Source organism: Oncorhynchus masou, chromosome 27 (genome assembly GCF_036934945.1).
Source record: "Oncorhynchus masou masou isolate Uvic2021 chromosome 27, UVic_Omas_1.1, whole genome shotgun sequence".
In the NCBI taxonomy this organism is placed as follows: Eukaryota; Metazoa; Chordata; class Actinopteri; order Salmoniformes; family Salmonidae; genus Oncorhynchus; species Oncorhynchus masou.
Genome location: NC_088238.1, coordinates 8,172,505 through 8,196,847, shown reverse-complemented (window position 1 = coordinate 8,196,847; position 24,343 = coordinate 8,172,505). Strand labels below are relative to the sequence as shown.

The window sequence follows — 24,343 nt, the reverse complement described above, 5'->3', positions numbered from 1 at the left end:
GTTGAATACAGACACCTACAGTTCTACTGTTGAATACAGACACCTACAGATCTACTGTTCAATACAGACACCTACAGTTCTACTGTTGAATACAGACACCTACAGTTCTACTGTTGAATACAGACAGACACCTACAGTTCTACTGTTGAATACAGACACCTACAGTTCTACTGTTGAATACAGACACCTACAGTTCTACTGTTGAATACAGACACCTACAGATCTACTGTTGAATACAAACACCTACAGTTCTACTGTTGAATACAGACAGACACCTACAGATCTACTGTTGAATACAGACACCTACAGCTCTACTGCTGAATACAGACACCTACAGATCTACTGTTGAATACAGACACCTACAGATCTACTGTTGAATACAGACAGACACCTACAGATCTACTGTTGAATACAGACACCTACAGATCTACTGTTGAAGACAGACACCTACAGCTCTACTGTTGAATACAGACACCTACAGCTCTACTGTTGAATACAGACACCTACAGATCTACTGTTGAATACAGACACCTACAGTTCTACTGTTACATACAGACAGACACCTTCAGATCTACTGTTGAATACAGACACCTACAGATCTACTGTTGAATACAGACAGACACCTACAGATCTACTGTTGAATACAGACACCTACAGATCTACTGTTGAATACAGACAGACACCTACAGATCTACTGTTGAATACAGACACCTACAGTTCTACTGTTGAATACAGACACCTACAGTTCTACTGTTGAATACAGACATCTACAGTTCTACTGTTGAATACAGACACCTACAGATCTACTGTTGAATACAGACAGACACCTACAGATCTACTGTTGAATACAGACAGACACCTACAGATCTACTGTTGAATACAGACAGACACCTACAGATCTACTGTTGAATACAGACACCTACAGTTCTACTGTTGAATACAGACACCTACAGATCTACTGTTACATACAGACAGACACCTACAGTTCTACTGTTGAATACAGACACCTACAGTTCTACTGTTACATACAGACACCTACAGATCTACTGTTGAATACAGACACCTACAGATGTACTGTTGAGACAGACACCTACAGATCTACTGTTGAATACAGACAGACACCTACAGATCTACTGTTGAATACAGACACCTACAGTTCTACTGTTGAATACAGACACCTACAGATCTACTGTTGAATACAGACACCTACAGATGTACTGTTGAGACAGACACCTACAGATCTACTGTTGAATACAGACACCTACAGTTCTACTGTTGAATACAGACACCTACAGATCTACTGTTGAATACAGACACCTACAGATCTACTGTTGAATACAGACACCTACAGATCTACTGTTGAATACAGACACCTACAGATCTACTGTTGAATACAGACACCTACAGGTCTACTGTTGAATACAGACACCTACAGTTCTACTGTTGAATACAGACACCTACAGTTCTACTGTTGAATACAGACACCTACAGATCTACTGTTGAATACAGACACCTACAGATCTACTGTTGAATACAGACAGACACCTACAGTTCTACTGTTGAATACAGACAGACACCTACAGATCTACTGTTGAATACAGACAGACACCTACAGTTCTACTGTTGAATACAGACACCTACAGATCTACTGTTGAATACAGACACCTACAGTTCTACTGTTGAATACAGACACCTACAGATCTACTGTTGAATACAGACACCTACAGTTCTACTGTTGAATACAGACAGACACCTACAGATCTACTGTTGAATACAGACACCTACAGATCTACTGTTGAATACAGACACCTACAGTTCTACTGTTGAATACAGACAGACACCTACAGATCTACTGTTGAATACAGACACCTACAGCTCTACTGTTGAATACAGACACCTACAGATCTACTGTTGAATACAGACACCTACAGATCTACTGTTGAATACAGACAGACACCTACAGATCTACTGTTGAATACAGACACCTACAGATCTACTGTTGAAGACAGACACCTACAGCTCTACTGTTGAATACAGACACCTACAGCTCTACTGTTGAATACAGACACCTACAGATCTACTGTTGAATACAGACACCTACAGTTCTACTGTTACATACAGACAGACACCTTCAGATCTACTGTTGAATACAGACACCTACAGATCTACTGTTGAATACAGACAGACACCTACAGATCTACTGTTGAATACAGACACCTACAGATCTACTGTTGAATACAGACAGACACCTACAGATCTACTGTTGAATACAGACACCTACAGTTCTACTGTTGAATACAGACATCTACAGTTCTACTGTTGAATACAGACACCTACAGATCTACTGTTGAATACAGACAGACACCTACAGATCTACTGTTGAATACAGACAGACACCTACAGATCTACTGTTGAATACAGACAGACACCTACAGATCTACTGTTGAATACAGACACCTACAGTTCTACTGTTGAATACAGACACCTACAGATCTACTGTTACATACAGACAGACACCTACAGTTCTACTGTTGAATACAGACACCTACAGTTCTACTGTTACATACAGACACCTACAGATCTACTGTTGAATACAGACACCTACAGATGTACTGTTGAGACAGACACCTACAGATGTACTGTTGAGACAGACACCTACAGATCTACTGTTGAATACAGACACCTACAGTTCTACTGTTGAATACAGACACCTACAGATCTACTGTTGAATACAGACACCTACAGATGTACTGTTGAGACAGACACCTACAGATCTACTGTTGAATACAGACACCTACAGTTCTACTGTTGAATACAGACACCTACAGATCTACTGTTGAATACAGACACCTACAGATCTACTGTTGAATACAGACACCTACAGATCTACTGTTGAATACAGACACCTACAGATCTACTGTTGAATACAGACACCTACAGGTCTACTGTTGAATACAGACACCTACAGTTCTACTGTTGAATACAGACACCTACAGTTCTACTGTTGAATACAGACACCTACAGATCTAGTGTTGAATACAGACACCTACAGATCTACTGTTGAATACAGACAGACACCTACAGTTCTACTGTTGAATACAGACAGACACCTACAGATCTACTGTTGAATACAGACAGACACCTACAGTTCTACTGTTGAATACAGACACCTACAGATCTACTGTTGAATACAGACACCTACAGTTCTACTGTTGAATACAGACAGACACCTACAGTTCTACTGTTGAATACAGACAGACAGCTACAGATCTACTGTTGAATACAGACAGACACCTACAGTTCTACTGTTGAATACAGACACCTACAGATCTACTGTTGAATACAGACACCTACAGTTCTACTGTTGAATACAGACAGACACCTACAGTTCTACTGTTGAATACAGACAGACACCTACAGATCTACTGTTGAATACAGACAGACACCTACAGTTCTACTGTTGAATACAGACACCCACAGATCTACTGTTGAACACAGACACCTACAGTTCTACTGTTGAATACAGACAGACACCTACAGTTCTACTGTTGAATACAGACAGACACCTACAGATCTACTGTTGAATACAGACACCTACAGTTCTACTGTTGAATACAGACAGACACCTACAGTTCTACTGTTGAATACAGACAGACACCTACAGTTCTACTGTTGAATACAGACACCTACAGATCTACTGTTGAATACAGACAGACAACTACAGTTCTACTGTTGAATACAGACACCTACAGATCTACTGTTGAATACAGACAGACACCTACAGTTCTACTGTTGAATACAGACACCTACAGATCTACTGTTGAATACAGACAGACAACTACAGTTCTACTGTTGAATACAGACACCTACAGATCTACTGTTGAATACAGACACCTACAGATCTACTGTTGAATACAGACAGACACCTACAGATCTACTGTTGAATACAGACACCTACAGTTCTACTGTTGAATACAGACAGACACCTACAGTTCTACTGTTGAATACAGACAGACACCTACAGTTCTACTGTTGAATACAGACACCTACAGATCTACTGTTGAATACAGACAGACAACTACAGTTCTACTGTTGAATACAGACACCTACAGATCTACTGTTGAATACAGACAGACAACTACAGTTCTACTGTTGAATACAGACACCTACAGATCTACTGTTGAATACAGACACCTACAGATCTACTGTTGAATACAGACAGACACCTACAGATCTACTGTTGAAGACAGACAGACACCTACAGATCTACTGTTGAAGACAGACAGACACCTACAGATCTACCGTTGAATACAGACACCTACAGTTCTACTGTTGAATACAGACAGACACCTACAGTTCTACTGTTGAAGACAGACACCTACAGATCTACTGTTGAAGACAGACAGACACCTACAGTTCTACTGTTGAGACAGACACCTTCAGTTCTACTGTTGAATACAGACACCTACAGATCTACTGTTGAATACAGACACCTACAGATCTACTGTTGAATACAGACAGACACCTACAGATCTAATGTTGAATACAGACACCTACAGTTCTACTGTTGAATACAGACACCTACAGATCTACTGTTGAATACAGACAGACACCTACAGTTCTACTGTTGAATACAGACACCTACAGATCTACTGTTGAATACAGACAGACAACTACAGTTCTACTGTTGAATACAGACAACTACAGTTCTACTGTTGAATACAGACACCTACAGATCTACTGTTGAATACAGACACCTACAGTTCTACTGTTGAATACAGACACCTACAGTTCTACTGTTGAATACAGACACCTACAGTTCTACTGTTGAATACAGACACCTACAGTTCTACTGTTGAATACAGACACCTACAGTTCTACTGTTGAATACAGACACCTACAGATCTACTGTTGAATACAGACACCTACAGTTCTACTGTTGAATACAGACACCTACAGTTCTACTGTTGAATACAGACAGACACCTACAGTTCTACTGTTGAATACAGACACCTACAGTTCTACTGTTGAATACAGACAGACAACTACAGTTCTACTGTTGAATACAGACACCTACAGTTCTACTGTTGAATACAGACACCTACAGATCTACTGTTGAATACAAACACCTACAGTTCTACTGTTGAATACAGACAGACACCTACAGATCTACTGTTGAATACAGACACCGACAGTTCTACTGTTGAATACAGACACCTACAGATCTACTGTTGAATACAGACACCTACAGATCTACTGTTGAATACAGACAGACACCTACAGATCTACTGTTGAATACAGACACCTACAGATCTACTGTTGAAGACAGACACCTACAGCTCTACTGTTGAATACAGACACCTACAGCTCTACTGTTGAATACAGACACCTACAGATCTACTGTTGAATACAGACACCTACAGTTCTACTGTTACATACAGACAGACACCTACAGTTCTACTGTTGAATACAGACAGACACCTACAGATCTACTGTTGAATACAGACACCTACAGATCTACTGTTGAATACAGACAGACACCTACAGATCTACTGTTGAATACAGACACCTACAGTTCTACTGTTGAATACAGACATCTACAGTTCTACTGTTGAATACAGACACCTACAGATCTACTGTTGAATACAGACAGACACCTACAGATCTACTGTTGAATACAGACAGACACCTACAGATCTACTGTTGAATACAGACAGACACCTACAGATCTACTGTTGAATACAGACACCTACAGTTCTACTGTTGAATACAGACACCTACAGATCTACTGTTACATACAGACAGACACCTACAGATCTACTGTTGAATACAGACAGACACCTACAGTTCTACTGTTACATACAGACACCTACAGATCTACTGTTGAATACAGACACCTACAGATCTACTGTTGAATACAGACACCTACAGATGTACTGTTGAATACAGACACCTACAGATCTACTGTTGAATACAGACAGACACCTACAGATCTACTGTTGAATACAGACAGACACCTACAGATCTACTGTTGAATACAGACAGACACCTACAGATCTACTGTTGAATACAGACACCTACAGTTCTACTGTTGAATACAGACACCTACAGATCTACTGTTGAATACAGACACCTACAGATGTACTGTTGAGACAGACACCTACAGATCTACTGTTGAATACAGACACCTACAGTTCTACTGTTGAATACAGACACCTACAGATCTACTGTTGAATACAGACACCTACAGATCTACTGTTGAATACAGACACCTACAGATCTACTGTTGAATACAGACACCTACAGATCTACTGTTGAATACAGACACCTACAGGTCTACTGTTGAATACAGACACCTACAGTTCTACTGTTGAATACAGACACCTACAGTTCTACTGTTGAATACAGACACCTACAGATCTACTGTTGAATACAGACACCTACAGATCTACTGTTGAATACAGACAGACACCTACAGTTCTACTGTTGAATACAGACAGACACCTACAGATCTACTGTTGAATACAGACAGACACCTACAGTTCTACTGTTGAATACAGACACCTACAGATCTACTGTTGAATACAGACACCTACAGTTCTACTGTTGAATACAGACAGACACCTACAGTTCTACTGTTGAATACAGACAGACACCTACAGATCTACTGTTGAATACAGACAGACACCTACAGTTCTACTGTTGAATACAGACACCTACAGATCTACTGTTGAATACAGACACCTACAGTTCTACTGTTGAATACAGACACCTACAGATCTACTGTTGAATACAGACACCTACAGTTCTACTGTTGAATACAGACACCTACAGTTCTACTGTTGAATACAGACAGACACCTACAGTTCTACTGTTGAATACAGACAGACACCTACAGTTCTACTGTTGAATACAGACACCTACAGATCTACTGTTGAATACAGACAGACAACTACAGTTCTACTGTTGAATACAGACACCTACAGATCTACTGTTGAATACAGACAGACAACTACAGTTCTACTGTTGAATACAGACACCTACAGATCTACTGTTGAATACAGACACCTACAGATCTACTGTTGAATACAGACAGACACCTACAGATCTACTGTTGAAGACAGACAGACACCTACAGATCTACTGTTGAAGACAGACAGACACCTACAGATCTACCGTTGAATACAGACACCTACAGTTCTACTGTTGAATACAGACAGACACCTACAGTTCTACTGTTGAAGACAGACACCTACAGATCTACTGTTGAAGACAGACAGACACCTACAGTTCTACTGTTGAGACAGACACCTTCAGTTCTACTGTTGAATACAGACACCTACAGATCTACTGTTGAATACAGACACCTACAGTTCTACTGTTGAATACAGACACCTACAGTTCTACTGTTGAATACAGACAGACACCTACAGTTCTACTGTTGAATACAGACAGACACCTACAGTTCTACTGTTGAATACAGACACCTACAGATCTACTGTTGAATACAGACAGACAACTACAGTTCTACTGTTGAATACAGACACCTACAGATCTACTGTTGAATACAGACAGACAACTACAGTTCTACTGTTGAATACAGACACCTACAGATCTACTGTTGAATACAGACACCTACAGATCTACTGTTGAATACAGACACCTACAGATCTACTGTTGAAGACAGACAGACACCTACAGTTCTACTGTTGAATACAGACACCTACAGTTCTACTGTTGAATACAGACAGACACCTACAGATCTACTGTTGAATACAGACACCTACAGATCTACTGTTGAATACAGACAGACACCTACAGTTCTACTGTTGAATACAGACAGACACCTACAGATCTACTGTTGAATACAGACAGACACCTACAGTTCTACTGTTGAGACAGACAAACACAGTCTGATTATACTAATAACACACAAACAATTGTTATATTTTTCATGTCTATATTGAATGCATCATTTAAACATCCACAGTGTAAATTGGGAAAAGTATGTGAACCCCAAGGCTAATGACCTCTCCAAAAGATAATTGGAGTCAGGAGTCAGTTGACCTGGAGTCCAATCAATGAGACCAGATTGGAGATGTTGGTTAGAACTGCCCTGCTCTATAAAAAACACTCACAACATGTGAGTTTGTTATTCACAAGAGGCATTGCCTGATGTGAACCATCCCTCGAACAAAAGAGATCTCAGAAGACCTACGATTAAGAATTGATGACTTGCATAAAGCTGTAAAGGGTTACAGAAGTATCTCTAAAAGCCTTGATGTTCATCAGTCCACAGTAAGACACATTGTCTATAAATGGAGAAAGTTCAGCACTGTTGCTACTCTCCCTAGGAGTGGTCGTCCTGCAAAGATGTCTGCAAGAGGACAGAACAGAATGTTCAACGAGGTTAAGAAGAATCCTGGACTGTCAGCTAAAGACTTACAGAAATCTCTGGAACATGCTAACATCTCTGTTGACGAGTCTACGATGCGTAAAACACTAAACAAGAATGGTGTTCATGGGAAGACACCACGGAAGAAGCCACTGCTGTCCAAAAAAACCCACTGCTGCACGTCTGAAGTTTGCAAAAGTGCACCTGGATGTTCCACAGCGCTTCTGGCAAAATATTCTGTGGGCAGATGAAACTGCAGTTGAGTTGTTTGGAAGGAAGGAACACACAACACTATGTGTGGAGAAACAAAGGCACAGCACACCAACATCAAAACCTCATCCCAACTGTAAAGTATGGTAGAGGGAGTATCACGGTTTGGGGCTGCTTTGCTGCCTCAGGGTCTGGACAGCTTGCTATCATTGACGGAAAAATAAATTCCCAAGTGTATCAAGACATTTTGCAGGAGAATGTTAGGCTACCTGTCCGCCAATTGAAGCCCAACAGAAGTAAATCAACAACAGAATGACTTCAACAGAAGAAATACGCCTTCTGGAGTGGCCCAGTCAGAGTCCTAACCTCAACCCAAGTGGCCCAGTCAGAGTCCTGACCTCAACCCAAGTGGCCCAGCCTTCTGGAGTGGCCCAGTCAGAGTCCTGACCTCAACCCAAGTGGCCCAGTCAGAGTCCTGACCTCAACCCAAGTGAACCAGCCTTCTGGAGTGACCCAGTCAGAGTCCTGACCTCAACCCAAGTGGCCCAGCCTTCTGGAGTGGCCCAGTCAGAGTCCTGACCTCAACCCAAGTGGCCCAGCCTTCTGGAGTGGCCCAGTCAGAGTCCTGACCTCAACCCAAGTGAACCAGCCTTCTGGAGTGGCCCAGTCAGAGTCCTGACCTCAACCCAAGTGGCCCAGTCAGTGTCCTGACCTCAACCCAAGTGGCCCAGTCAGTGTCCTGACCTCAACCCAAGTGGCCCAGTCAGAGTCCTGACCTCAACCCAAGTGGCCCAGCCTTCTGGAGTGGCCCAGTCAGTGTCCTGACCTCAACCCAAGTGGCCCAGCCTTCTGGAGTGGCCCAGTCAGAGTCCTGACCTCAACCCAAGTGGCCCAGCCTTCTGGAGTGGCCCAGTCAGAGTCCTGACCTCAACCCAAGTGAACCAGCCTTCTGGAGTGGCCCAGTCAGAGTCCTGACCTCAACCCAAGTGACCCAGTCAGAGTCCTGACCTCAACCCAAGTGGCCCAGCCTTCTGGAGTGGCCCAGTCAGAGTCCTGACCTCAACCCAAGTGACCCAGTCAGAGTCCTGACCTCAACCCAAGTGGCCCAGTCAGAGTCCTGACCTCAACCCAAGTGGCCCAGCCTTCTGGAGTGGCCCAGTCAGTGTCCTGACCTCAACCCAAGTGAACCAGCCTTCTGGAGTGACCCAGTCAGAGTCCTGACCTCAACCCAAGTGGACCAGCCTTCTGGAGTGACCCAGTCAGTGTCCTGACCTCAACCCAAGTGAACCAGCCTTCTGGAGTGGCCCAGTCAGAGTCCTGACCTCAACCCAAGTGAACCAGCCTTCTGGAGTGACCCAGTCAGAGTCCTGACCTCAACCCAAGTGAACCAGCCTTCTGGAGTGACCCAGTCAGAGTCCTGACCTCAACCCAAGTGGCCCAGCCTTCTGGAGTGGCCCAGTCAGAGTCCTGACCTCAACCCAAGTGAACCAGCCTTCTGGAGTGGCCCAGTCAGAGTCCTGACCTCAACCCAAGTGAACCAGCCTTCTGGAGTGGCCCAGTCAGAGTCCTGACCTCAACCCAAGTGACCCAGTCAGAGTCCTGACCTCAACCCAAGTGGCCCAGCCTTCTGGAGTGGCCCAGTCAGAGTCCTGACCTCAACCCAAGTGACCCAGTCAGAGTCCTGACCTCAACCCAAGTGGCCCAGTCAGAGTCCTGACCTCAACCCAAGTGGCCCAGCCTTCTGGAGTGGCCCAGTCAGTGTCCTGACCTCAACCCAAGTGAACCAGCCTTCTGGAGTGACCCAGTCAGAGTCCTGACCTCAACCCAAGTGGACCAGCCTTCTGGAGTGACCCAGTCAGTGTCCTGACCTCAACCCAAGTGAACCAGCCTTCTGGAGTGGCCCAGTCAGAGTCCTGACCTCAACCCAAGTGAACCAGCCTTCTGGAGTGACCCAGTCAGAGTCCTGACCTCAACCCAAGTGAACCAGCCTTCTGGAGTGACCCAGTCAGAGTCCTGACCTCAACCCAAGTGGCCCAGCCTTCTGGAGTGGCCCAGTCAGAGTCCTGACCTCAACCCAAGTGAACCAGCCTTCTGGAGTGGCCCAGTCAGAGTCCTGACCTCAACCCAAGTGAACCAGCCTTCTGGAGTGGCCCAGTCAGAGTCCTGACCTCAACCCAAGTGGCCCAGTCAGAGTCCTGACCTCAACCCAAGTGGCCCAGCCTTCTGGAGTGGCCCAGTCAGTGTCCTGACCTCAACCCAAGTGGCCCAGCCTTCTGGAGTGGCCCAGTCAGAGTCCTGACCTCAATCCAAGTGGCCCAGTCAGAGTCCTGACCTCAACCCAAGTGGCCAGGCCTTCTGGAGTGGCCCAGTCAGAGTCCTGACCTCAACCCAAGTGGCCAGGCCTTCTGGAGTGACCCAGTCAGAGTCCTGACCTCAACCCAAGCTGCCCAGCCTTCTGGAGTGAACCAGTCAGAGTCCTGACCTCAACCCAAGCTGCCCAGCCTTCTGGAGTGACCCAGTCAGAGTCCTGACCTCAACCCGATTGAGATGCTGTGGCATGACCACGAGAGCAGTTCACACCAGACATCCTAAGAATATTGCTGAACTGAAACAGTTTTGTAAAGAGGAATGGTCCAAAATTCCTCCTGACCGTTGTTAAGGTGTGAAGTGCAAATACAGAAATCGTTTGGCTGAGTTTATTGCTGCCAAAGGAGGGTCAACCAGTTATTAAATCCAAGGGTTCACATACATTTCCCACCCTGCACTGTGAATGTTTACACGGCGTGTTCAAAGAAGACATGAAAACATATAATTGTCTGTGTGTTATTAGTTTAAGCAGACTGTGTTTGTCTATTGTTGTGACCTAGATTAAATTCAGATCAAATTTGATGAACAATTCATGCAGAAATCCAGGTAGTTCCAAAGGGTTCACATACTTTTTCTTGCCACTGTATAAACCCTACATACATATGCCACTGTATAACCCCTACATACATATACCACTGTCTAAACCCTACATACATATACCACTGTATAAACACTACATACATATGCCACTGTATAAACCCTACATACATATACCACTGTATAACCCCTACATACATATACCACTGTCTAAACCCTACATACATATACCACTGTATAAACCCTACATACATATACCACTGTATAACCCCTACATACATATGCCACTGTATAAACCCTACATACATATGCCACTGTATAAACCCTACATACATATGCCACTGTATAAACCCTACATACATATGCCACTGTATAACACTACATACATATGCCACTGTATAAACCCTACATACATATGCCACTGTATAAACCCTACATACACATGCCACTGTATAAACCCTACATACATATGCCACTGTATAAACCCTACATACATATGCCACTGTATAAACCCTACATACATATGCCACTGTATAAACCCTACATACATATGCCACTGTATAAACCCTACATACATATGCCACTGTATAAACCCTACATACATATGCCACTGTATAAACCCTACATACATATGCCACTGTATAAACCCTACATACATATGCCACTGTATAAACCCTACATACATATGCCACTGTTTTAGGGTTTATCTACATACCACAACACAAGTGATGGGACAGATGGGAAAGCATTGAAAGCAGCCTGCAGATCATACGATTGACAGATGGGAAAGCATTGAATACTACATACTGCAGTTTGTTTCTCTGTCCTCTACACATTACACAAAGACATGCTGCAGTTTGTTTCTCTGTCCTCTACACATTACACAAAGTCATACTGCAGTTTGTCTCTCTGTCCTCTACACATTACACAAAGACATGCTGCAGTTTGTCTCTCTGTCCTCTACACATTACACAAAGTCATACTGCAGTTTGTCTCTCTGTCCTCTACACATTACACAAAGACATGCAGCAGTTTGTCTCTCTGTCCTCTACACATTACACAAAGACATGCAGCAGTTTGTCTCTCTGTCCTCTACACATTACACAAAGACATACTGCAGTTTGTCTCTCTGTCCTCTACACATTACACAAAGACATACTGCAGTTTGTCTCTCTGTCCTCTACACATTACACAAAGACATGCTGCAGTTTGTCTCTCTGTCCTCTACACATTACACAAAGACATACTGCAGTTTGTCTCTCTGTCCTCTACACATTACACAAAGTCATACTGCAGTTTGTCTCTCTGTCCTCTACACATTACACAAAGACATGCTGCAGTTTGTCTCTCTGTCCTCTACACATTACACAAAGACATGCAGCAGTTTGTCTCTCTGTCCTCTACACATTACACAAATACATGCAGCAGTTTGTCTCTCTGTCCTCTACACATTACACAAAGACATACTGCAGATTGTCTCTCTGTCCTCTACACATTACACAAAGACATACTGCAGTTTGTCTCTCTGTCCTCTACACATTACACAAAGACATGCAGCAGTTTGTCTCTCTGACCTCTACACATTACACAAAGACATGCAGCAGTTTGTCTCTCTGTCCTCTACACATTACACAAAGACATACTGCAGTTTGTCTCTCTGTCCTCTACACATTACACAAAGACATGCAGCAGTTTGTCTCTCTGACCTCTACACATTACACAAAGACATACTGCAGTTTGTCTCTCTGTCCTCTATACATTACACAAAGACATACTGCAGTTTGTCTCTCTGTCCTCTACACATTACACAAAGTCATACTGCAGTTTGTCTCTCTGTCCTCTACACATTACGCAAAGTCATACTGCAGTTTGTCTCTCTGTCCTCTACACATTACACAAAGACATGCAGCAGTTTGTTTCTCTGTCCTCTACACATTACACAAAGACATGCAGCAGTTTGTTTCTCTGTCATCTACACATTACACAAAGACATGCAGCAGTTTGTCTCTCTGTCCTCTACACATTACACAAAGTCATACTGCAGTTTGTCTCTCTGTCCTCTACACATTACACAAAGACATGCTGCAGTTTGTCTCTCTGTCCTCTACACATTACACAAAGACATGCAGCAGTTTGTCTCTCTGTCCTCTACACATTACACAAAGTCATACTGCAGTTTGTCTCTCTGTCCTCTACACATTACACAAAGACATGCTGCAGTTTGTCTCTCTGTCCTCTACACATTACACAAAGTCATACTGCAGTTTGTCTCTCAGTCCTCTACACATTACACAAAGTCATACTGCAGTTTGTCTCTCTGTCCTCTATACATTACACAAAGACATACTGCAGTTTGTCTCTCTGTCCTCTACACATTACACAAAGTCATACTGCAGTTTGTCTCTCTGTCCTCTACACATTACACAAAGACATGCTGCAGTTTGTCTCTCTGTCCTCTACACATTACACAAAGACATGATGCAGTTTGTCTCTCTGTCCTCTACACATTACACAAAGTCATACTGCAGTTTGTCTCTCTGTCCTCTACACATTACACAAAGACATGCAGCAGATTGTCTCTCTGTCCTCTACACATTACACAAAGACATGCAGCAGTTTGTCTCTCTATCCTCTACACATTACACAAAGACATGCAGCAGATTGTCTCTCTGTCCTCTACACATTACACAAAGACATACTGCAGTTTGTCTCTCTGTCCTCTACACATTACACAAAGACATACTGCAGTTTGTCTCTCTGTCCTCTACACATTACACAAAGACATGCAGCAGTTTGTCTCTCTGTCCTCTACACATTACATAAAGACATACTGCAGTTTGTTTCTCTGTCCTCTACACATTACACAAAGACATGCAGCAGTTTGTCTCTCTGTCCTCTACATTACACAGAGACATACTGCAGTTTGTTTCTCTGTCCTCTACACATTACACAAAGACATGCAGCAGTTTGTCTCTCTGTCATCTACACATTACACAAAGACATGCAGCAGTTTGTCTCTCTGTCCTCTACACATTACACAAAGTCATACTGCAGTTTGTTTCTCTGTCCTCTACACACTACACAAAGTCATACTGCAGTTTGTCTCTCTGTCCTCTACACATTACACAAAGTCATACTGCAGTTTGTCTCTCTGTCCTCTACATTACACAAAGTCATACTGCAGTTTGTTTCTCTGTCCTCTACACATTACACAAAGACATACTGCAGTTTGTCTCTCTGTCCTCTACACATTACACAAAGTCATACTGCAGTTTGTCTCTCTGTCCTCTACACATTACACAAAGACATACTGCAGTTTGTCTCTCTGTCCTCTACATATTACACAAAGACATACTGCAGTTTGTCTCTCTGTCCTCTACACATTACACAAAGACATGCAGCAGTTTGTCTCTCTGTCCTCTACACATTACACAAAGTCATACTGCAGTTTGTCTCTCTGTCCTCTACACATTACACAAAGTCATACTGCAGTTTGTCTCTCTGTCCTCTACACATTACACAAAGTCATACTGCAGTTTGTCTCTCTGTCCTCTACACATTACACAAAGTCATACTGCAGTTTGTCTCTCTGTCCTCTACACATTACACAAAGACATGCAGCAGTTTGTTTCTCTGTCCTCTACACATTACACAAAGACATGCAGCAGTTTGTTTCTCTGTCCTCTACACATTACACAAAGACATGCAGCAGTTTGTCTCTCTGTCCTCTACACATTACACAAAGTCATACTGCAGTTTGTCTCTCTGTCCTCTACACATTACACAAAGACATGCTGCAGTTTGTCTCTCTGTCCTCTACACATTACACAAAGACATGCAGCAGTTTGTCTCTCTGTCCTCTACACATTACACAAAGTCATACTGCAGTTTGTCTCTCTGTCCTCTACACATTACACAAAGACATGCTGCAGTTTGTCTCTCTGTCCTCTACACATTACACAAAGTCATACTGCAGTTTGTCTCTCAGTCCTCTACACATTACACAAAGTCATACTGCAGTTTGTCTCTCTGTCCTCTATACATTACACAAAGACATACTGCAGTTTGTCTCTCTGTCCTCTACACATTACACAAAGACATACTGCAGTTTGTCTCTCTGTCCTCTACACATTACACAAAGACATGCAGCAGATTGTCTCTCTGTCCTCTACACATTACACAAAGACATGCAGCAGTTTGTCTCTCTGTCCTCTACACATTACACAAAGACATGCAGCAGATTGTCTCTCTGTCCTCTACACATTACACAACGACATACTGCAGTTTGTCTCTCTGTCCTCTACACATTACACAAAGACATACTGCAGTTTGTCTCTCTGTCCTCTACACATTACACAAAGACATGCTGCAGTTTGTCTCTCTGTCCTCTACACATTACACAAAGACATACTGCAGTTTGTTTCTCTGTCCTCTACACATTACACAAAGACATGCAGCAGTTTGTCTCTCTGTCCTCTACAATACACAGAGACATACTGCAGTTTGTTTCTCTGTCCTCTACACATTACACAAAGACATGCAGCAGTTTGTCTCTCTGTCATCTACACATTACACAAAGACATGCTGCAGTTTGTCTCTCTGTCCTCTACACATTACACAAAGTCATACTGCAGTTTGTTTCTCTGTCCTCTACACATTACACAAAGTCATACTGCAGTTTGTCTCTCTGTCCTCTACACATTACACAAAGACATACTGCAGTTTGTCTCTCTGTCCTCTACACATTACACAAAGTCATACTGCAGTTTGTCTCTCTGTCCTCTACACATTACACAAAGTCATACTGCAGTTTGTCTCTCTGTCCTCTACATTACACAAAGTCATACTGCAGTTTGTTTCTCTGTCCTCTACACATTACACAAAGACATACTGCAGTTTGTTTCTCTGTCCTCTACACATTACACAAAGACATACTGCAGTTTGTCTCTCTGTCCTCTACACATTACACAAAGTCATACTGCAGTTTGTCTCTCTGTCCTCTACACATTACACAAAGACATACTGCAGTTTGTCTCTCTGTCCTCTACACATTACACAAAGACATACTGCAGTTTGTCTCTCTGTCCTCTACACATTACACAAAGACATGCAGCAGTTTGTCTCTCTGTCCTCTACACATTACACAAAGTCATACTGCAGTTTGTCTCTCTGTCCTCTACACATTACACAAAGTCATACTGCAGTTTGTCTCTCTGTCCTCTACACATTACACAAAGTCATACTGCAGTTTGTCTCTCTGTCCTCTACACATTACACAAAGTCATACTGCAGTTTGTCTCTCTCTTTTAAAGAGAATAATTCTGTTGTTTTGGCTTTGAAACTTCAAAACAAAAAGAGAGTGTCGGGGTGTCGCTCGGCAAGCACACAAATTGTGTTTGTGAAAAGTACGTCTAAATCGCAGCGTTTTCAAAGCCGTCGATAGCGAGGAAGGAGAGGAGAGTGGAACTTAGAAAGGTAGATTTACAAGACGTAAACTGGGTAGGATTATATAGCTGACAAAGGGGAGAAATGGCACAATGTTGTAAACATTATCGTACACTCTCTTTTTTTTTTGTTGCAATTTCTGCCTCTTTTATAGTGTTTCTGTGTGGGCAGAAAATCCCAACCACACTGCTGGTCATAGTGAGTTCAGTAGGGACGCTTTTTAAGAGCAATGGCTCCGTCTCAAATGACACCCTATTCCCTATATAGGGCTCGGGTCAAAAGTAGTGCACTATGTAGGGAATAGGGTGCCATGTGGGACCCTAGCAGATAAAAGGTGTGACCAGAACCCTTTCCATTTATAGTCTGTGGCTCAATGTGTTCCACTTCAGTATTAGTTCTGGAGATATTGGATACGGACTCAATGTTCTCTAAAACACGCTTATATAAACGGAAGATTTGAACAATTTTTTTTTTGTCTCCTTTTTAACCAAGTCAACGACAAGGTTGATTTATAATAAAGTTTAATTTAATTTTTTTGACATCTAAATCAAATATCAACCAAAATGCATATGTTTCTCAGTTTTCATTTATATATCTGTATGTCTAAGCAAACACCAGGGCCCATTGTCCAAACTAGTGCACTATATAGGGAACTCAATCAACCAAATGTATTTATAAAGCCCTTCTTACATCAGCTGATGTCACAAAGTGCTGTACAGAAACCCAGCCTAAAACCCCAAACAGCAAGCAATGCAGGTGTAGAAGCACGGTGGCTCGGAAAAACTCCCTAGAAAGGCCAGAACCTAGGAAGAAACCTAGAGAGGAACCAGGCTCTGAGGGGTGGCCAGTCCTCTTCTGGCTGTACCAGGTAGCGATTAGAAACCTAGAGAGGAACCAGGCTCTGAGGGGTGGCCAGTCCTCTTCTGGCTGTACCAGGTAGCGATTAGAAACCTAGAGAGGAACCAGGCTCTGAGGGTTGGCCAGTCCTCTTCTGGCTGTACCAGGTAGCGATTAGAAACCTAGAGAGGAACCAGGCTCTGAGGGGTGGCCAGTCCTCTTCTGGCTGTACCAGGTAGCGATTAGAAACCTAGAGAGGAACCAGGCTCTGAGGGTTGGCCAGTCCTCTTCTGGCTGTACCAGGTAGCGATTAAAAACCTAGAGAGGAACCAGGCTCTGAGGGGTGGCCAGTCCTCTTCTGGCTGTACCAGGTAGCGATTAGAAACCTAGAGAGGAACCAGGCTCTGAGGGTTGGCCAGTCCTCTTCTGGCTGTACCAGGTAGCGATTAGAAACCTAGAGAGGAACCAGGCTCTGAGGGGTGGCCAGTCCTCTTCTGGCTGTACCAGGTAGCGATTAGAAACCTAGAGAGGAACCAGGCTCTGAGGGGTGGCCAGTCCTCTTCTGGCTGTACCAGGTAGAGATTAGAAACCTAGAGAGGAACCAGGCTCTGAGGGGTGGCCAGTCCTCTTCTGGCTGTACCAGGTAGCGATTAGAAACCTAGAGAGGAACCAGGCTCTGAGGGGTGGCCAGTCCTCTTCTGGCTGTGGTGTCATTTGGGACACTAGCAGTCTCTGTCTCCATACTTCGCTGGGAGGAAATAGACCTGCTTATCTTCATGTGGACACGGTTCCCTACAGTTCCAATTCCCTGTCCTCAATCTCTCCAAGGTCAAAGGTCAGAAGTCAGAGCGATAGGTACCTTTCCTTCCTTCCTTTCCTTCCTTCCCACCACTTCAGACTCAGCCTAGTGCACTACTTCTTTCACTTCAGACTCAGCCTAGTGCACTACTTCAGCCACTTCAGACTCAGCCTAGTGCACTACTTCAGCCACTTCAGACTCAGCCTAGTGCACTACTTCTTTCACTTCAGACTCAGCCTAGTGCACTACTTCAGCCACTTCAGACTCAGCCTAGTGCACTACTTCAGTCACTTCAGACTCAGCCTAGTGCACTACTTCTTTCACTTCAGACTCAGCCTAGTGCACTACTTCAGTCACTTCAGACTCAGCCTAGTGCACCACTTCTTTCACTTTAGACTCAGCCTAGTGCACTAATTTAGCCACTTCAGACTCAGCCTAGTGCACTAATTTAGTCACTTCAGACTCAGCCTAGTGCACTACTTCAGTCACTTCAGACTCAGCCTAGTGCACTACTTCTTTCACTTCAGACTCAGCCTAGTGCACTACTTCAGTCACTTCAGACTCAGCCTAGTGCACCACTTCTTTCACTTCAGACTCAGCCTAGTGCACTACTTCAGTCACTTCAGACTCAGCCTAGTGCACTACTTCAGTCACTTCAGACTCAGCCTAGTGCACTACTTCAGTCACTTCAGACTCAGCCTAGTGCACCACTTCTTTCACTTTAGACTCAGCCTAGTGCACTAATTTAGCCACTTCAGACTCAGCCTAGTGCACTAATTTAGTCACTTCAGACTTAGCCTAGTGCACTACTGTAGCCACTTTAGACTCAGCCTAGTGCACTAATTTAGCCACTTCAGACTCAGCCTAGTGCACTAATTTAGTCACTTCAGACTTAGCCTAGTGCACTACTGTAGCCACTTTAGACTCAGCCTAGTGCACTAATTTAGCCACTTCAGACTCAGCCTAGTGCACTAATTTAGTCACTTCAGACTTAGCCTAGTGCACTACTGTAGCCACTTTAGACTCAGCCTAGTGCACTAATTTAGCCACTTCAGACTCAGCCTAGTGCACTAATTTAGTCACTTCAGACTTAGCCTAGTGCACTACTGTAGCCACTTTAGACTCAGCCTAGTGCACTAATTTAGCCACTTCAGACTCAGCCTAGTGCACTAATTTAGCCACTTCAGACTCAGCCTAGTGCACTACTTCAGTCACTTCAGACTCAGCCTAGTGCACTAATTTAGCCACCTCAGACTCAACCTTGTGTACTACTGTAGCCACTTCAGACTCAGCATAGTGCACTTTTTTAGTCACTTCAGACTCAGCATAGTGCACTAATTTAGTCACCTCAGACTCAGCATAGTGCACTACTTCAGTCACTTCAGACTCAGCCTAGTGCACTACTTCAGTCACTTCAGACTCAGCCTAGTGCACTACTTCAGCCACTTCAAACTCAGCATAGTGCACTAATTTAGCCACTTCAGACTCAGCCTTTAGACACAGATATTATTTACTGTACCGACCCCAGGAGGACAGAGGAACAGGTGATTTACTGTACCGACCCCCGGAGGACAGAGGAGCAGGTGATTTACTGTACCGACCCCAGGAGGACAGAGGAACAGGTGATTTACTGTACCGACCCCCGGAGGACAGAGGAACAGGTGATTTACTGTACCGACCCCCGGAGGACAGAGGAGCAGGTGATTTACTGTACCAACCCCCGGAGGACAGAGGAGCATGTGATTTACTGTACCGACCCCCGGAGGACAGAGGAACGGGTGATTTACTCTACCGAGATCATGGATAATAGAGAAACAATCAGAAATAATTGTATCTTTTCACAGCCCTTGGTCACGTGTCTTCAGTAAATGTTGTTTCCACATCTCTTCATAATTAGCACATTGCATAATTATCCAGGTGTTTTCTGAGGTAATGAAAGAGACGAAGGTATAATGAGAATAAGGTATGAAGTGGTTTTCCTATTTGTGAGACCTGGGTAGCTAACCGGCTAACGGTCTGTCACCTATAACGAGACTACAAGGTTTATGTTGTGTGTCTGCTTTTCTAATGAAATCAGGATAAAGCAGAGACACATACAGCCCCAGGGTGTTAGGGTCATTTACCTCAGCATGAAACAGCTCGTTTCTGGGAGAGAATAGCTGTTTTCTAGCATTGAAATATAGGGACTAAAGGCTATAAAACTGAATGTGTTTTCCTTAAATTCTTGTCTTCTTTATTTTAACCAAGGGAAATAGTCAAATAATTAAAAACAGAACGGCAACAAGCTGTCGCAAACAGCTGTATTTAGATTAAAAAGGGGATCGAGGTAGGAGAGATGCACAGACGGACGTAGCTTCATCATAAACCAATAAGGCAAAGTGTATAGCGCGCACAGATAGTCACGCAACATAAATGTACAGCAATACAAAATAAGCTTAGTGAAAACACACGGAAAATAACAAACGCTTAGACTAGTGCGTACAACACTAACACAAATAATATCTAACACAAATTGTAACACACAAATAATATCACACAAAGACAATGGAGGGGAACAGAGGACTAAATACATGCAGTGTGATTGGGGGAATGCAAACCAGGTGGGAATGGAACAAGACAAAACAAATGGAAATATGAAAAATGGAGTGGCGATGGCTAGAAAACAGGTGACGTCGACCGCCGATCGCCGAACGAACAAGGAGAGGAGGTGCTTCGGCGAAAGTCGTGACACTTCAAAGGGTCATCTGTCTGACATCACACGAGAGCTGCTGTTATTACTTCAAAGGGACTTCTGTCTGACATCACACTAGATATAGAGCTGCTGTTATTACTTCAAATAGACTTCTGTCTGACATCACACTAGATATAGAGCTGCTGTCATTAAATCAAATCAAATCATATTTATTTATAAAGCCCTTTGTACATAAGCTGATATCTCAAAGTGCTGCACAGAAACCCAGCCTAAAACCCCAAACAGCAAGCAATGCAGGTGTAGAAGCATTACATCAAAGAGAATTCTGTCTGACATCACTCTAGATATAAAGCTGCTATTATTACATCAAAGAGAATTCTGTCTGACATCACACTAGATATAAAGCTGCTATTATTACATCAAAGAGAATTCTGTCTGACATCACACTAGATATAAAGCTGCTATTATTACATCAAAGATGTCAGGACCCGGTTACGAACCTGGGTCTCCGGAGTGAGAAACAGTCACTTAACCAACTGAGCCACGAATAGTCAGCAGAACCCAGAAGATGAGGCAGACACAGCAGTACTTAAGACGGTGTATTTAATAAAGTAAAAAGGAGAAGTCCTTAAATACAAAAATGGCAAATCCAAAAGGTGGTAGGAATAGCACAAAAAAGCCTCAAGAGATACTCAAAAACAAAAACAGAATTCCATAAGAGCATCCACCGGAATCGACAAGAATACACAGAACACTAGGGCTGGGTGCTAACATACAAACACAGAGCACAGAACTGAGGGAAACTAAGGGTTTAAATACAATCAGGGGAAACGAGGCACAGGTGCAAATAATAATGGGGAACAAGGGAAAAAACATAAGGTCAAAAAGCACAATGGGGGCATCTAGTGACCAAAACCCGGAACAACCCTGGCCAAATCCTGACAAAAGAGAATTCTGTCTGACATCACACTAGATATAAAGCTGCTATTATTACATCAAAGAGAATTCTGTCTGACATCACTCTAGATATAAAGCTGCTATTATTACATCAAAGAGAATTCTGTCTGACATCACTCTAGATATAAAGCTGCTATTATTACATCAAAGAGAATTCTGTCTGACATCACACTAGATATAAAGCTGCTATTATTACATCAAAGAGAATTCTGTCTGACATCACACTAGATATAAAGCTGCTATTATTACATCAAAGAGAATTCTGTCTGACATCACTCTAGATATAAAGCTGCTATTATTACATCAAAGAGAATTCTATCTGACATCACACTAGATATAAAGCTGCTATTGTTACATCAAAGATAATTCTGTCTGACATCACTCTAGATATAAAGCTGCTATTATTACATCAAAGAGAATTCTGTCTGACATCACTCTAGATATAAAGCCGCTATTATTACATCAAAGAGAATTCTGTCTGACAAAACTCTAGATATAAAGCTGCTATTATTACATCAAAGAGAATTCTGTCTGACATCACTCTAGATATAAAGCTGCTATTATTACATCAAAGAGAATTCTGTCTGACATCACTCTAGATATAAAGCTGCTATTGTTACATGAAAGATAATTCTGTCTGACATCACTCTAGATATAAAGCTGCTATTGTTACATCAAAGAGTATTCTGTCGGACATCACTCTTCTTCTCATTCCAAGAGGGTTCTATTTTCTCGAATCTCTGCTGAGGGAAAGATTGCATTGAAATACGAATAACAAATGCATGTGTGATAGATAAATATATACACAAGGTAGTCGTTAGACAAGCACACTTCATCTGTGATGCAAAATGATGGATGCTCTGTTGCTCCTGCATTGCACACGGAATGGAAAAGAAGGTGATTGTCTCAGGACATCCCAGTAGTCGGCCTTACAGGCACTGATAGATTGCTGTTTGTGTCTGTCTGTCTGTCTGTCTGTCTGTCTGTCTGTCTGTCTGTCTGTCTGTGTGTGTGTGTGTGTGTGTGTGTGTGTGTGTGTGTGTGTGTGTGTGTGTGTGTGTGTGTGTGTGTGTGTGTGTGTGTGTGTGTGTGTGTGTGTGTGTCTGTCTGTCTGTCTGTCTGTGTGTGTGTCTGTGTGTGTGTGTGTGTGTGTGTGTGTGTGTGTGTGTGTGTGTGTGTGTGTGTGTGTGTGTGTGTGTGTGTGTGTGTGTGTGTTCGAGGAGTTACTTACTAGAGACAACCAGCTTTTCACGTATCTGACCATCTTAAGAATCAGTTTATTGTCCATAACATTTGATGTAGGCCTCCACTGGTCTTGTTTGTTGTGTCAGTGACACGCCCCTGGTCCCTCTAACGGTAGTGTGTACAGAGGGAAACAGAGCATTAGCAGCGTGTATTATTCAGTGTTGTAATGTGCACTACTACATGTGCAAGCAGATTCCCATGTCTGCAGGTGTTTCTGTGAGGCAGTGATCGCGATCAACGCCCCTCGGCATCGTCTAAACGATATCTATTCAGTAGATGTTATTGGTCACATATTCAGTAGATGTTATTGGTCACATATTCAGTAGATGTTATTGGTCACATACACATATTTAGTAGATGTTATTGGTCACATAAACGTATTCAGTAGATGTTATTGGTCACATACACATATTCAGTAGATGTTATTGGTCACATATTCAGTAGATGTTATTGGTCACATACACATATTCAGTAGATGTTATTGGTCACATATTCAGTAGATGTTATTGGTCACATACACATATTTAGTAGATGTTATTGGTCACATAAACGTATTCAGTAGATGTTATTGGTCACATACACATATTTAGTAGATGTTATTGGTCACATATTCAGTAGATGTTATTGGTCACATATTCAGTAGATGTTATTGGTCACATATTCAGTAGATGTTATTGGTCACATATTCAGTAGATGTTATTGGTCACATATTCAGTAGATGTTATTGGTCACATATTCAGTAGATGTTATTGGTCACATACACATATTCAGTAGATGTAATTGGTCACATATTCAGTAGATGTTATTGGTCACATATTCAGTAGATGTTATTGGTCACGTATTCAGTAGATGTTATTGG

The 24,343-nt window shown here is 42.8% G+C and overlaps 1 long non-coding RNA gene across 2 annotated transcripts in view; it reads right to left on the bottom strand.

The window, feature by feature from the left end:
• The window catches only part of LOC135515589 (uncharacterized), a 127,739-nt gene that overhangs the window by 70,575 nt on the left and 32,821 nt on the right, over positions 1-24,343 (bottom strand). Inside the window, exon 2 of one of the 2 annotated variants that reach the window (XR_010451832.1) lies at positions 23,471-23,587. The exons of the other annotated variant lie outside the window; for it this stretch is intronic. This is a non-coding gene — a long non-coding RNA (uncharacterized LOC135515589). The remainder of the gene's footprint in view (positions 1-23,470; positions 23,588-24,343) is intronic. 2 annotated transcript variants of the gene reach the window in all.